Here is a 13,422-nt window from a genome sequence, read left to right as displayed (position 1 = left end):
TCTTCAGAGCTTCTCACATTTGCACCATTTTTTACCATTTGAATCATAAAAAGATAACAAACAAACACGGATGGAACATTTGAAAATACAATTCAGTTGGTTTCTATTTTCATGCTCATTTTTGCTTAAAATTATTCTGCTTGAATGTGATTTATGTTGCTTAAATTTGAACCTTAACTCTTTGTGAATATTTAAGGAATGTAAGGGGTCAGATTTCAGATTGCTCATTATTTCTGGAACACTAAATACTTTATTTGATTGTGTACACTGCACTTTCTTGTTAAGCATTCATCCAAATCATTTGGGTAAATATTGGCAGAAAAACTGCTTTTAGATTTATACTGGTCATCAAAACCGGCACTGACAAAACATAAGATGTGTTTAATTAATGAGCGGGAAAGAGGTTTAAAGGTGTCCGCCCACAACGAAATGCTTGCGGGTCACAGTACCCCTTCAAGTAGTTCTTGAAAAAAAAATGATTCTCTCAGGTAGCGTTTGATTATGTGTACATTGTATCCTTGTATATATTCTCAAGTGTACACATGATTTATATAAGGTTTGTACAATTTTAGTTTTATTTAAATTTTAAAATTTTGACATTTTTTTTAAGATTTGCCTGCCCCTGTCTAAACACTTAAATTCTTGGTCTTTGGACTATTGTCTGCAACTTCAAAACACACTTTTTGGAACAGGACACATTTTTCTGATATTTTATCCAGTTTGACTGCAATATAAGTTGTATTTATCAATCAAGTAAAAAATGACATTTATTTTTCCATAATTACCTGGTAGTTATTTGTTAATTTGTTTTAATTCATGGATAGGTTTATTGCAAGTGTCATGGAAAGCTGGAACTTTTCAGTACACAACATGCAAACAGAGAATGAACTGTGTGTGCCGGCTTTGTGAACAAAAACGCAAGGCGGCTATGGTAAGTTGCGTCAAGATATATCCTTGGGACCCCCCCCCCCGGACACGCAATACAATTCGTGTTTCGCTGATCTGTTGGCTGGGATCAGATCATCCATTTGAGGATTTAGATATGTTACCCCAGCCAACAGGTTGCATGTTTAATTTAACTCAATACTAAGCTTTGTTTTAGTGCGAACATCAACATGTTTATCTAATTGCAGTTGCTGCTTGGGACATTAAAGTTAAGTCAGCAACCGTCTACCAGACTGCAAGATTCATCTCTTCCAAAGGATGTCGTACCTTTCCAGGTGGGTGTGCATTGATTGATTGATTGTGAGTTTGTGTAAATGAATAACTGTGAAACCATAACCAAATGTTGGGCTGTAAAGGTGTGTATGTGCATGCTTCACATATTCTCCATCCTTTTGGCATACTGGACCGTCATCAGACACTCTGCCATGAATGTTAGAGAGTTTAAAGCTATTTCTTATTTTCCTGTGTAACTATATTGATGTTAGATTAAATTTACACCGCCGTGTTCCTGAGTAACAATTTGAAATTGGGCCAAAATCATCAAGCTAGAGCTTTGCATAATCTTTTTCAAACTTCTGCGAGATTTCTGCCCTTGACAATATTTGCTCGCAGCCCCCCTTAAAGTTGCACTTCGTTCAGTATTTGAAAGCTTACGGATACACTTTTTTGTTAATTTGAGATCTTAATGTGGCTACTTCTAAGTAAATAGATGCTCAAAGTAACTAGATGCTCTGGGTGTTCACTGGGTGACAAAGGCTACACAGTATTGGTTGTTTCTTTTTTCTGAAAAGATGTTTCTAGTGAATTGCCCAGTTGCAGTGGTTTTGACGCCACAGAACCAGCATAGCTCCATGACAGATATATATGTTTTCGTCATTGATGTCAGTACTGCTGTATTGGAGGCCTCACAATTTCTGTGTGGAAATGTCATCTGATACACTCATAACGGCGTATTTCTAGCATAGCTTTCATAAGTGCATGGCCATTCTCTGTCATTTTCAGATACACTGTGTTTTGTGTGGATAAGAAATGCAGAGTGGTACCACCAATCACCTAAGCCACCATTCCCCTAACAGACAATAGGCTCAAGGGGACAGTTCCTGCAATTTACAGAAAAGCTCTCAATTGTAGCCCTACGAACTTAAGGTAAGCGATAAATCTGGACTTCAAGATATCTCTGTACTCACTGTAAGTTTATACTTCATTTGAACAAAACATAGGGCCGAATTCAGAACAATCACTCTCACTCACACTCAATGAGTTAATCCTCTGTAATCACATAACGGTCGAGATATTTTCGAGTGAAAGGTATATCCGTATTCACAGGTGTGAGTGAGACTCAAGTGTTTTGCGTGAGTGGGACATTTGTGAGTGCTCGGCTAGGCCACATTAACCGCCCTCGAGGATTGGTTGTGAATAGGAATTGAATGAGTGTATGTGAAAAAAGTACATGGCAAGTAGAAAAGATGAAATATATCAAATATTTGGAACAAATAAGGGACATGCTCGTTCCCAGACAATATTTAAGAGACCGGGATAATCCATTGAAGTACATGTTCATTCAATAACGTGGCCATCTATAAACAAAACAAATTCAAAAGGATGCGCCTATCATATATTTGTTTTGTTTCACAATGATCTTGAACCCCCAGCAATGTTGATGTTTGCAATTCATCAATGGCTGCAAAGACAGGCAGCTAAAGGTACGTGAAGTTAGCATCCTAGCGGCATGAAGTTAGCGGCCTAGCGGCGTGAGGTTGACGGACTAGCGGCCTAAATTTGTTATCTATTTCAAGGTTCAATGGTTTAAATGGAAAATAAGATAAATCAATGTTTTTAGTCGTACATTAGCGGCCTTAAATTGTTTTCTACTTCAGCGCATTTTTATATGAGTTTTCTTCTAAAACAATGCTAAAATAATTGTTTTCCTATGCAAAATACATCACGCTTGAGCGGTCTTGCGGCGTGAACTTGGCGGCCTGGTGGCCTAGCGGCCTAAAAATCCCCAAAACTCATCCAGCAGCCCATGAAAAGGGGGAAATGCTGATATTCGCTAAAGGATGTTGATATATGAAAAGGACATTTAATTTATCATTGTTTTAGAAAAGAACGCATATAAAATGCTTTGGAATAGGAAACAATTTTAGGCCGCTAGTCACATGAGGCGGCTAGGCCGCCAGGCCGCTAACTTGACGCCGCTAGGCCATTTCATAGCGTGGTAAGGGAATTGATATGTATTTTCCAGCCTACATTCAGCTGGATTATTATTACTATTATTACTATTATTATTATTATTATTATTATTATTATTATTATCATCATCAGCAGCAGCAGCACCACCAACACCAGCAGCAGCACCACCAACACCAACACCACCATATCATCATCAACATCATCATTATTATTATTATTATCGTCATCTTCATCCATTTTCCCCTACATTTCTTGAGTTGTTTTTCACTCCGAGGTGTTATTTCCCCATAAGAAGTAGATTCATTCGCTAATTCTATCCATCTGCTATTTTTTCAACTTCCATATATTATTTTCAAACGCCCAAGACCGCTTTATGTAGAATACAAAAGCAAGATTATATATGAATACATATTTAAATTACGTGATACAATGGAAAACGGCTACATATTTAAAACAGCAACAACAATGACAACAAAAAACATGCATTTAAACGTATTTTGCAACAGTTATTTACAACCCAAAACGTTTATTTTTATTAACCAATTGTTTTAAAATGAAAATATCAGTTTTAGAATAACACTTATTATCATTTGTTTGTTGCCATAACTAACAATAAGGTACTCAAATCTCAAATAAACATATGTTTACAATGTATAATGTAAACATCACCATAGTCAAACAGATAATCCGATATGATCATGTAAACATACGTGTATAATTATATACTGTATTGCTCACTTGATGAAGTGGAGTGTTAGCGAGGCGTGTGAATACGAACAGATCACTTGAGTGTCACTCCCCATATTCCACTCAAGTGATCATTTGAGTGTCCCTTACGGGAATGTGGTTGGAGTGTGAGTGAGAGTGGATGTTCTGAATTCGGCCCTTACAATTTCACCATCAAAATCCAGGTTTAGATCCCAGACCGAACTTTGTCTCCTTCATTAAACTTAATTTCAGATGTTCTATAAGCCACATACATGTTCACTACTTATGACGGATAAGAACTTTCGCAAATTGATTATAAATGCGTTTTCCCAGATTTACACCCTCCTCTTGCAGATACTGCCGATGGTGAAGCTTGGATGCACCGGGCCGGTTTTCCAGCCGTGTGGATATCTCCAGCTGAACTGGGGCCGGGAATTATATAAGACTCCTTAGCAGCATGGTGAGCTTTTGCGTATTTATTTCCAGGCTCATATACCCGGCCAGACTTCTGCGTTTAAGCTTTCCTGTCATCATTTTTTTAAATAACGTATCTCAAGTCTTTCAATGAAATCACCACTGTGACACCTTTGGAGACTAGATTTAAATTAAGGAACCATTATGTGTAGAAAGCCTTTTGGGTGATTTAAAATCAAATTAATAAACAGGATTCTCATGGTTCATGGTTTATAATTGGTCTTGTGGACCTTTCATTCTTTACTTTGGTAACAGCTGCTTAAGTATGTAAGAAGGGGGGGGGGGTACAGATGTGATAGTAAACAGTGTTTAATAAGGTATATTTGTTTTTATTTTATCACCAGTTTGAAGGTAATGATTTTGTTAAATCAGGGTTAAGTAACAAGTTTAACACAAACACTGTAACATGTTCTTTATTTCAAATAAATCTATAAATTATCTCTGGAGAATTTAGTCTGATCTCCATTTCTCAGAAAATGTAGCTGTCTAAGTGCCTATTCCATCAATGAGTATCACTGTCTTTAAATTGCTGTTGCGGTACAGTTTAAATAGCAAAAGTTTTATGGCCCTGCTTGTTTGCAACTCCTCATTCATTTTTGTACAGCGAGAAAAGTAAGGGAATTCTAGAGATTTACTAGAATTATGGATTGTTTTTCATGAGTTACACAGTACATAAGGAGGAATAAGTGTGTACACAACTCCTCATTTTATTCCTGTTTATTATTTATATATGTAACATAGATGTGTACAAGACTTAGAAACATGACATAAAAGAGCTCACTTTGATAAATTTTCTCAAAAAAAGATATCTTTACTGTTAAAGTAAGAACTTTTACTGCATAGTAAGTAATGTCTTCTGCTCATCTTTATGACATCATTACATGGAATGGAAACTTCCCAAGATACATTTCCACATGGCGCAGCTCATTTATATATATTGCTGATGGATTGTTTAGAAAGGGACAGTTTTAATTGGACAAAATGTTTTAATCGCCATTTTACAGAGTGCCAGCCAGTCATTGCTGTTCTTGCATTGCTGAGGAGGACAGTCCTGCCAACATAACAGTTTGTTCAATAACAGGTAAAAAACTGGTCTCACTTTACATTTTCAACCACTGCCAGATAATATAATCTTATATAATGATAACTCCTTCTTCACAACTGGTGTTAAATATACAATGATTAAACAAACAATAAAATGAAAATTATGCTCTTTAAACTCAGAACCATTATTGACTGTCAGATGCTACTGGTAAATGAATTGGTCTTGATGTCCTTTTCTTGAGATAATAACTATTTGCATATTACCCCGGTACTACTATTGTACATTCAATAGAAAATCGTCTTCTTTGTATTGTTAAATGGCTTTATAATGTTCCCCACTTCCTGATTCTTGAAAATTACGTGAACAAATGACAATCCTACTACCATTTAAAGTTTGATTAAATTTCGTACAAATGTGTTTGTTTTAATTTGCCTTCTGCTTAAAGTAAGGGTATATATACTGGGCAAGAAGTGCTGAATTTCATCGTGAATGACAGTGATTATCCATAGTTTGAATTTGGTTCGGACATGTTTGACGGGAATTCAAAGACATTTTTTTGTCATCATTTTCGCATACATTGGTTCATTCTAAGATAAAAAATATAACCTTTTTCAAAATGTTTAATCTGTGAGAGTGCAGCTTTAATAGACCTGTGAAACTAAACTCTCAATCAAACTTTGGTAAAAGATCAAATGCGGGGCTCCGTGTGTGGCATAGACTGTGTTAATTTTTATTTAATATGATGAAGAGCTAGTTAAGTTATCTTTGTTAAAAGTCTTTATTTGAAGCAAAATATGTTTCAATACCCTGTATGAATTTTCTTCACTGGATATTGATTTATAAAAAACATTGCTCCAGGGTGCGGAGCTATTTTTTGCTATATGTCTATATGGAAAAATCTTCTCCTCAGAAGTCAACTTTGTTCCCCAATGTGCAAGGCACAATCGGTGAAAATAATTTCAATAAAAGTCACTGATTATTATTATTGTTATTATTATTAATAAACTTTTACTATTTCAGGAGACAAACAGAAACACAGAGGTGCTATACATTCTGATGGAAAAACAAAAGCATCTCCCATCATTTTGGCGTGGCTCAGATCAAGAGGAGAATTTTAAGAAAGGTAATAACTGAGCGACTAAGAACATGCAAGTTGCACTGGTTAGAGTGTAAGACCCATCTCCCTTCATAAGAATTGATAATCATCACTGTATTAAATCAAGAAATTGAAACGTAAGTGTCTTGTCTTTTGCAGTGTTTTTGAAATATAATATAATTTAAAAAAACTAAATTATTATTTAATATGATTGTGAATGTGTGATGTTTTCTTCTGATCATTCACTCTCAAAAACCAGATACTAAAAACATATTTGTAGATTTTTTTGTTTTACTTGTAAATATAGTTTTAAGGTTGTATTTTAGGCAAAGCCTTTTATTCTGCTCAATACAAACTTAAATATTGTAAGAGTTATGGCCCTTTGTAATTTTTTAAACAAATACATTTTTTTATGTTTTTGTAAGCCCATTATTAAGGGACTTTTAATATTTTCACCAGCTGCATTATAAAGTCAGACCAAAAGTGTTCAGTAAGTGTCCAAACAATAACTAAGTTAGAATCCTTTCTCAAATCAAGTGAGCGATATAGGGCCATCTCTGTGTTTGTCTGACTAAAAAACAATAATCAATCTTTGAGTTAAATTGACAAATATTGTTGTAGAATGTTTTATGAAGACATACAATTGGATTACTTTTGTGTCAATAGGATTAAGGTTTCTGCACATAAAAATTATTTAGAATTGCATTTGGGTCAGTCGGTTCACGTTCAATATTACTTGCAGTATAAGTGGAAGCAGTGACTTAAAATTAATTACCAAACAGTTTCTGCTCAATTGCTTTGAGTTAACATACGAGTTATGAAACTTGGAATACTAGTTCTTGGTGGCATAAATGAAAGACCTTGTTTTGTCACATTGACTTGTTATCAAGCACTAACTTCCTCTAAATTCTCTTCAGGTGATGGTTGGGCACACACAAGAAGACATAGATCACAGGTGTCTAGCCATATGAGTAGATAGGAGTGTCACACTCTGCCAAACTTACTTCATCAGACGAGCAGAAAGCTTCTCAAGATCCCGCACTGCACACTAAGACATAGTCTTTGACTACAACAAGGTGATGAAAGTACAGAGGTCCAATTGAAATCAATTCTGTGCTGCTGTCATTTCTTCATTCTGGAAGTCGATGGACATGATTTATTATGGCATCAAGTGTGCAGTTTGCCGACTATCAGCAGTCTTGTTCACCAGCTGTGCAACTTGAGCTGGTAGCTTTATTGCTTGAAGCCACTGCATAAGAGGGGGAAGGTGCAGGCTCATCAAAAAGTCTGAAAAGTTGAAACTAGGAAAAGAAGTTTATCAAGAGTGTGAATCTATTTTGAAAACAATCGTTACAATGATTTGGTTTCCTTTGAAACTTCATACATACTATGAATTGAGATGCTTAAATAAAAAACCGCTATTCAAATATCAGGAAACTGCCTTTTTCATACTAAAGGGTAAATGATGTCGCCATTTCCTGTATGTATTTAAATAAGATATGTCTCCACAATTAATATTTTTAGGGAATTTTTCTCAACCTTATGAATGAGATTAAATTGTACAGCGTTATATGAGCTTAATATGTTTTCTCATTCTTTAAAATTGGTGAAAAATTGTCAGAAGATAATTAGACCAGTATCCATTACTGCAATCATACAATCAAATATACAGGGACAAGCCCACTGGGCATATAATATAATTAAACCCTGTTTAGGGGCACGAGGCAAACAGAGTTACTTTCAAACGTTAAAGCTGCACTCTCACACTTTGGATGTTTTGACAACTTTTTTCATTTTATGTCTTGGATTGGAACCATCCAATTTTTGCGAAAAATTAAATCCCAGATTTTTCTATTTAAGTTAAAACATTGATATTTTTTATGCACTTTTCTTAAACCGTTAGTAACATTAATTTTCGAACTGAAATATGAAATCTGCGATCTGATCTTTTGTCAGCAATCTTTTATCATTGGTTTGCAGATAATTACGCAAAAACTTGCTCATTCGAAGACAAAAAAAGTTGTGGAAACGGTATATCTGTGAGAGTGCAGCTCTAAATGTTTAATTTCTTGATTTTACTACTGTATTAGAAATTACAGGGATTGGGGTATATTTTTAGTGTTTTTATTGCTTGTTTTTGATTCATAGTCATACTTTATTCTTCAGGGCACAACTTACAAATAAACAAAACTGGAAAATGGTCATATCAAAAGGTCAAAGATAATGCAAGTTGAACAATCATATTGTTCATGGCTTGTATTTTTGGTATAATTTGTTGCATATGCTATAGAAAAGTTGAAAGTTAAAAATAAATTCATAGTTGAAATGATGGCTTTGAATGATATTGTCAGATGAGAAACGGCACTATTAAGAAATAGGTATAATGGTACTTTATTTATTTTAATCAATTTTAGATATTATGAAAATTATTATCTTATTTAGTACATGAGACCTTTTAAACAGTTATTGACAATATAACAATGTGTAAATGAAGCTTTAGATCAAAACTTAAAGCTGCACTCTTACAGATTGTCAGTTTAGACACAAAATTGTCTCAAAATCGGCTGATTTGGTTATCATTCCTTTAATTCAGTCATATTAGATAATTCACAATAGAACCAATCAAAAATGTTTGGTAAAACTGCCGAAAAAGTAATTTACATTAAATTGTTTGTAATGCTTTTAGTCATTGTTCGTAATGCTTTTAGTCATAAAACATCATTTTTTTAACATAAATATGATGAACTGCAATCTGATCTTTTTTCAGCAGTCTTATATCACTTAAAATTGGGTCTAGACATTTCTGCAAAAAATACTCCATTTATTGACAAACAATAAAAGAGTACCGGTAGTCAAAACGATCAATCGGTGAGATTGCAGCTTTAAATACACCTTTTAAGACCGCCGTAAAATTCCAATGGTTTGCCTAAATCTTTAAAGCTAGCATACTGTTTAATTGACAACCATACTTATTGTTTAAAATATGTCATGATATCTTTGTACAATGTGTTTATATAATTCATTAAAGAAGTCAAAACAAATTTGTTTACCTTGTAATTTGTTATCTGTTATTTAAATGACTCAGACAAAAATGGGAACGTCAGTGCTAGTTCTTTTACTATTAACATCCCATGAAGTTTCTATTGGTGTAGCAGCAAGGAGGTGTTACATTAATTATGCATCATTTAAACCAAATTATACATTCATATGCACATCATACAGGCGTGTAGCCGCCTATACGTGAATACGCGGCTGAATCCACATGATTCTGACAAAAAAATCAACCAAAGTTGCAGTATGCGAACTTGACTACATGAATCTAAAACTGGTTATTTTCCAGTACTAAATAATGCACTAGATTGCACCATGGTTTTTAAAAAAATTCTGAATTCCTGAACCCCCCAGCACATGAATTCACATGAATAGAGGAGTAGCTACGCCCCTGACATAATTGAAACCACAGTGTGGCTAAACAACACTTGTATGTTTATCATACGCAGTGATCTCCCATGGAAATGCAATCGTCAAAGAATCTGAAGGGGCTGTTTATATGGACTAGATTTGAAATGCACCAAGTGTTTAAAAAAGTTGATTTCAGTCACGAAGAGAATCAACCATACCCCACACTTGTTGGAGTAAGATGAAATGTCCACTTTCCGCGAGAAAGAAAGTACATTGAAAATGGTCATTTGATTCAATTGACTTTATCTTTTTATAAATATGTTGCAATACATAAAATACGTTATTTGTTATAATTGTTTACCCATGTTGAATTTTATTTGGCAAATTTATAAGAGATTTAAATATTAAGAAACTCAGCCGCTAAAGAGCATATGATTATGACATACTTTTTTTAAATCTTTCGAACATGAGTTTTTGAGTGAATATAAGCGAAGCGTTAAGTGTTTTGAAAATGCATCTTTTACTTGGATTTTATAGATTGTTATTACGAAATAAAGTATGGCGAATCAAACGAAGTGTTAAAGCCAAGCTATTGATGGCTGAAACCCTTCAATAAATGTTGATATGTGCTAAAATATAGTCTTTGAAGTCCAAAATTTTGACATGCGTTACTAACCCGATTCAACAAAAGGCTGTTGCACAATCAGTTGATTGACATAATCACGTGATAAACCAATAACTTCCATTAAGGTTAAAATATTCAACACCTTAGTATGAGTCCCTGTGGGCGAGTGGATAAGCGATCCGTTTTTTATTCTATGTGTTATCTGCACCCCCATGTGCTTGCTCCCAACTTGAACAAGATTAATTTTTAATACTTTAATCGGTTTTTTAAAAATGCAATTGAAGTATAAAAGAAAATCAACCTGGTTACTATTATTTCTGCAATTTCAGTACCAAGGAGTAAAATAAATATACATGTAAGTGTTTTTAGATGCATTACGAGGAAAAATATGTTTGGTGCCAAAACATGAGAGAGTCTCTTTAAACGGAAAAGTTTTGGCAGTTACTCAGTCAGTCAGATGATGATAAATATAATGCATAGCATCATCGCTCTGGAGTACGAGAACGTTGTATACAGAGTATGTTTTTACTGAACATGCGTCTGTTTATTTTGATGCCATTAAAAGGTTTAAACTGTTTAAAGGAACTATAACATTATGAAACAACAAATCTGATTACAGATATCAGTGGCAGATCCAGGAATTGACTTAAGAAGGGGTACGTGAAACTCATGGGCTTAATCTTTCCACATCCGCCCCTCCCTCAGAACAGAAATTGAATGGCTTAAAATGTTGGACCGGGGTGGGGGTTAGACTCCCCTAATTTATAGTCCGAAATAGTGCATTTTTATCTTAATATTGTATTTTTTCCCGATATTGACTGAGAACGTATTATAAACGGACGATTCAAAGGGGTGGGGGACGGCGCGCGCGCTGGGACCGACCCCCCCCCCCCTGAATCTGCAATTGAGTACATGCATTAAAACCGTCTCCGTAGCCTATTGGTTAAGGCGTTCTATACCCTTCATTCAATTGACTTAATACTTCACACAATTGTTCAGGACCATCAGCCAATGAGGTTACATAACTCCATAATACAAGTTATGGCCCCTGATTGACTTAGGTTAAAGTTTTAGGCAAGTAAAATTTAAGGGGAAGTTGGAATTTAATAAAAAAAACTTCCATGGGTCACAATGAACCCAATGAACAATGTTCTTTAATCATGAGCTAACTGTTCAAGCGTTAACAGACACATTCCTGTGCAGACAAAACTTTTATTGTTTTTACAAGCACAAAACTTGTATTTAGAATTTACAGTTTCTATATAATTCAACTGAAAGTTCTATTTAACCATAATATATCAAATATTAAGTCACCATTCACTAGCGGATTGAGAATGGGGCGCAATCGGCGTGCGCTGCCTTTAAAATCGTCCAAGTTTACTTTTTGTGTCAATATATGAGAAGAAAATAAATACGCACATAATGCATCATTTCCGACTACAAATTGTTAAAAATTTCTTGATTGAGTAACCCTCAATCCTCCTGCAAACGCCCCTTAGTAACGCCCCCTTCTAACGACAATTCCTGGATCCGCCCCTGGCCATTATATTTTTTGTTGATCAAACGGTACACATACCAAGTGACTGAAGCTGAATTTCATTTAATGAATGAGATGGTCTGTAAAAGATTTCTGATGAATATCCTATGAAATTTGCAGTCCTCCCGTTTCGACCGGTCAATGTTTGTGGATTTATTACACACAATTATATAAAAATACTATTACAAAGTTGTCTCTTAAGGTTACGGGAGCCTTCACTGTCAAAAGTAAGATATATATAATTTGTCCCCCTAATGCCATAAAATATGGATGGTCCCCTTAATGCCTCAAAAATAATATTATATATACACTGGTCTCCATAAACCCTTCGACATATATACCGGTCCCCTTAAAACCTGCAACATACTTACAAATTATTAAGGAGACCGCAAATTACGTATATTTTTTGTTAATTAATTTAAGAAGCCTAAATCTTGTACACATAATAAATGATCATTTCAATACTAAATTATCAACAAAAAAGCAAAATAAAGTATAAAACAAAAAATATACAAATTGTCTCCTTAATGCCGTAAAATACATACGGTCTCCTTAATGCCCTAAGTAGATATATATATATATATATATATATATATATATATATATATATGTTGTCTGCGTTTTAGTCTGTACCCTAAAATCAGTCACATGACCTATTACGTAGGCGAGAGATAAGTCATTAGAGTTAAAATCTATACGAACTTTACTCTTCACTCACATACAAACACAATTGTCGTAAAGTGGAACGTTTGCCGCAAAGTAGTATTAATTTCGTTTCAGGCATAAAAAATGAAAGTGTGAATGTCAGCAGGCACACAACGTTGTTTCAACGTTGAAATATAGTTGAATATTGGTCACAACGTCAATCAACAATATTTCAACGTTGAAACCACGTCGAAGCTTCAACGTTGAAAAATTGTCGACATTTCGACGTTGAAACGACGTTGAAATACGGTCGATACCTCAACATTGAGGATGGTTGAAAAATGGTTGTCATATTGATGTTGTCATGACATTCGAATATAGATCGATATTCTGTTCTGTTTATATTACCATTTCCACATTCAATTTTTTATAGAGAGCCATTTATGCTTGATGAGTAGTCTTCTTTTTTGAGGCTGAATGGCCATCTACCGCAATACAGAGTTACCCCGATTGGAAAGTTCGAAACCATTTGCGCCACTTGAGTATTGGGTAGTTCCGGTCCTTTTTTAAAAAAAATATCGATTGTGCAGATCATCAGTAACAGCAGAGATTTATCGTAAATTCCATTAGTTCAAGCTAAATACGTGTGGGAAGTGACAGTCGATTCCATTCGAGTAAGTACGTTTGGTATTTATTTACAAAATGTCAAAAAATTATGTTTTCGAACGAATTATTTGTTGAAAATCATGCAT

At 34.6% G+C, this 13,422-nt stretch overlaps 2 long non-coding RNA genes across 2 annotated transcripts; both read left to right on the top strand.

Moving 5' to 3' along the window:
* The first annotated feature begins 1,128 nt into the window (after positions 1–1,128).
* Positions 1,129–4,246, top strand: LOC128216836 (uncharacterized). Its single transcript, XR_008258143.1, has 3 exons — positions 1,129–1,220; positions 1,948–2,091; positions 4,201–4,246. It is a non-coding gene; the product is annotated as an uncharacterized LOC128216836 (long non-coding RNA).
* Positions 4,247–4,276: 30 nt separating this feature from the next.
* LOC128216835 (uncharacterized) lies at positions 4,277–9,502 on the top strand. Its single transcript, XR_008258142.1, has 4 exons — positions 4,277–4,306; positions 5,325–5,401; positions 6,386–6,488; positions 7,379–9,502. It is a non-coding gene; the product is annotated as an uncharacterized LOC128216835 (long non-coding RNA).
* Positions 9,503–13,422: the final 3,920 nt, after the last annotated feature.

This window comes from Mya arenaria, chromosome 14 (assembly GCF_026914265.1).
Source record: "Mya arenaria isolate MELC-2E11 chromosome 14, ASM2691426v1".
Taxonomy (NCBI): Eukaryota; Metazoa; Mollusca; class Bivalvia; order Myida; family Myidae; genus Mya; species Mya arenaria.
This window is presented reverse-complemented; position numbering and strand designations above follow the sequence as displayed.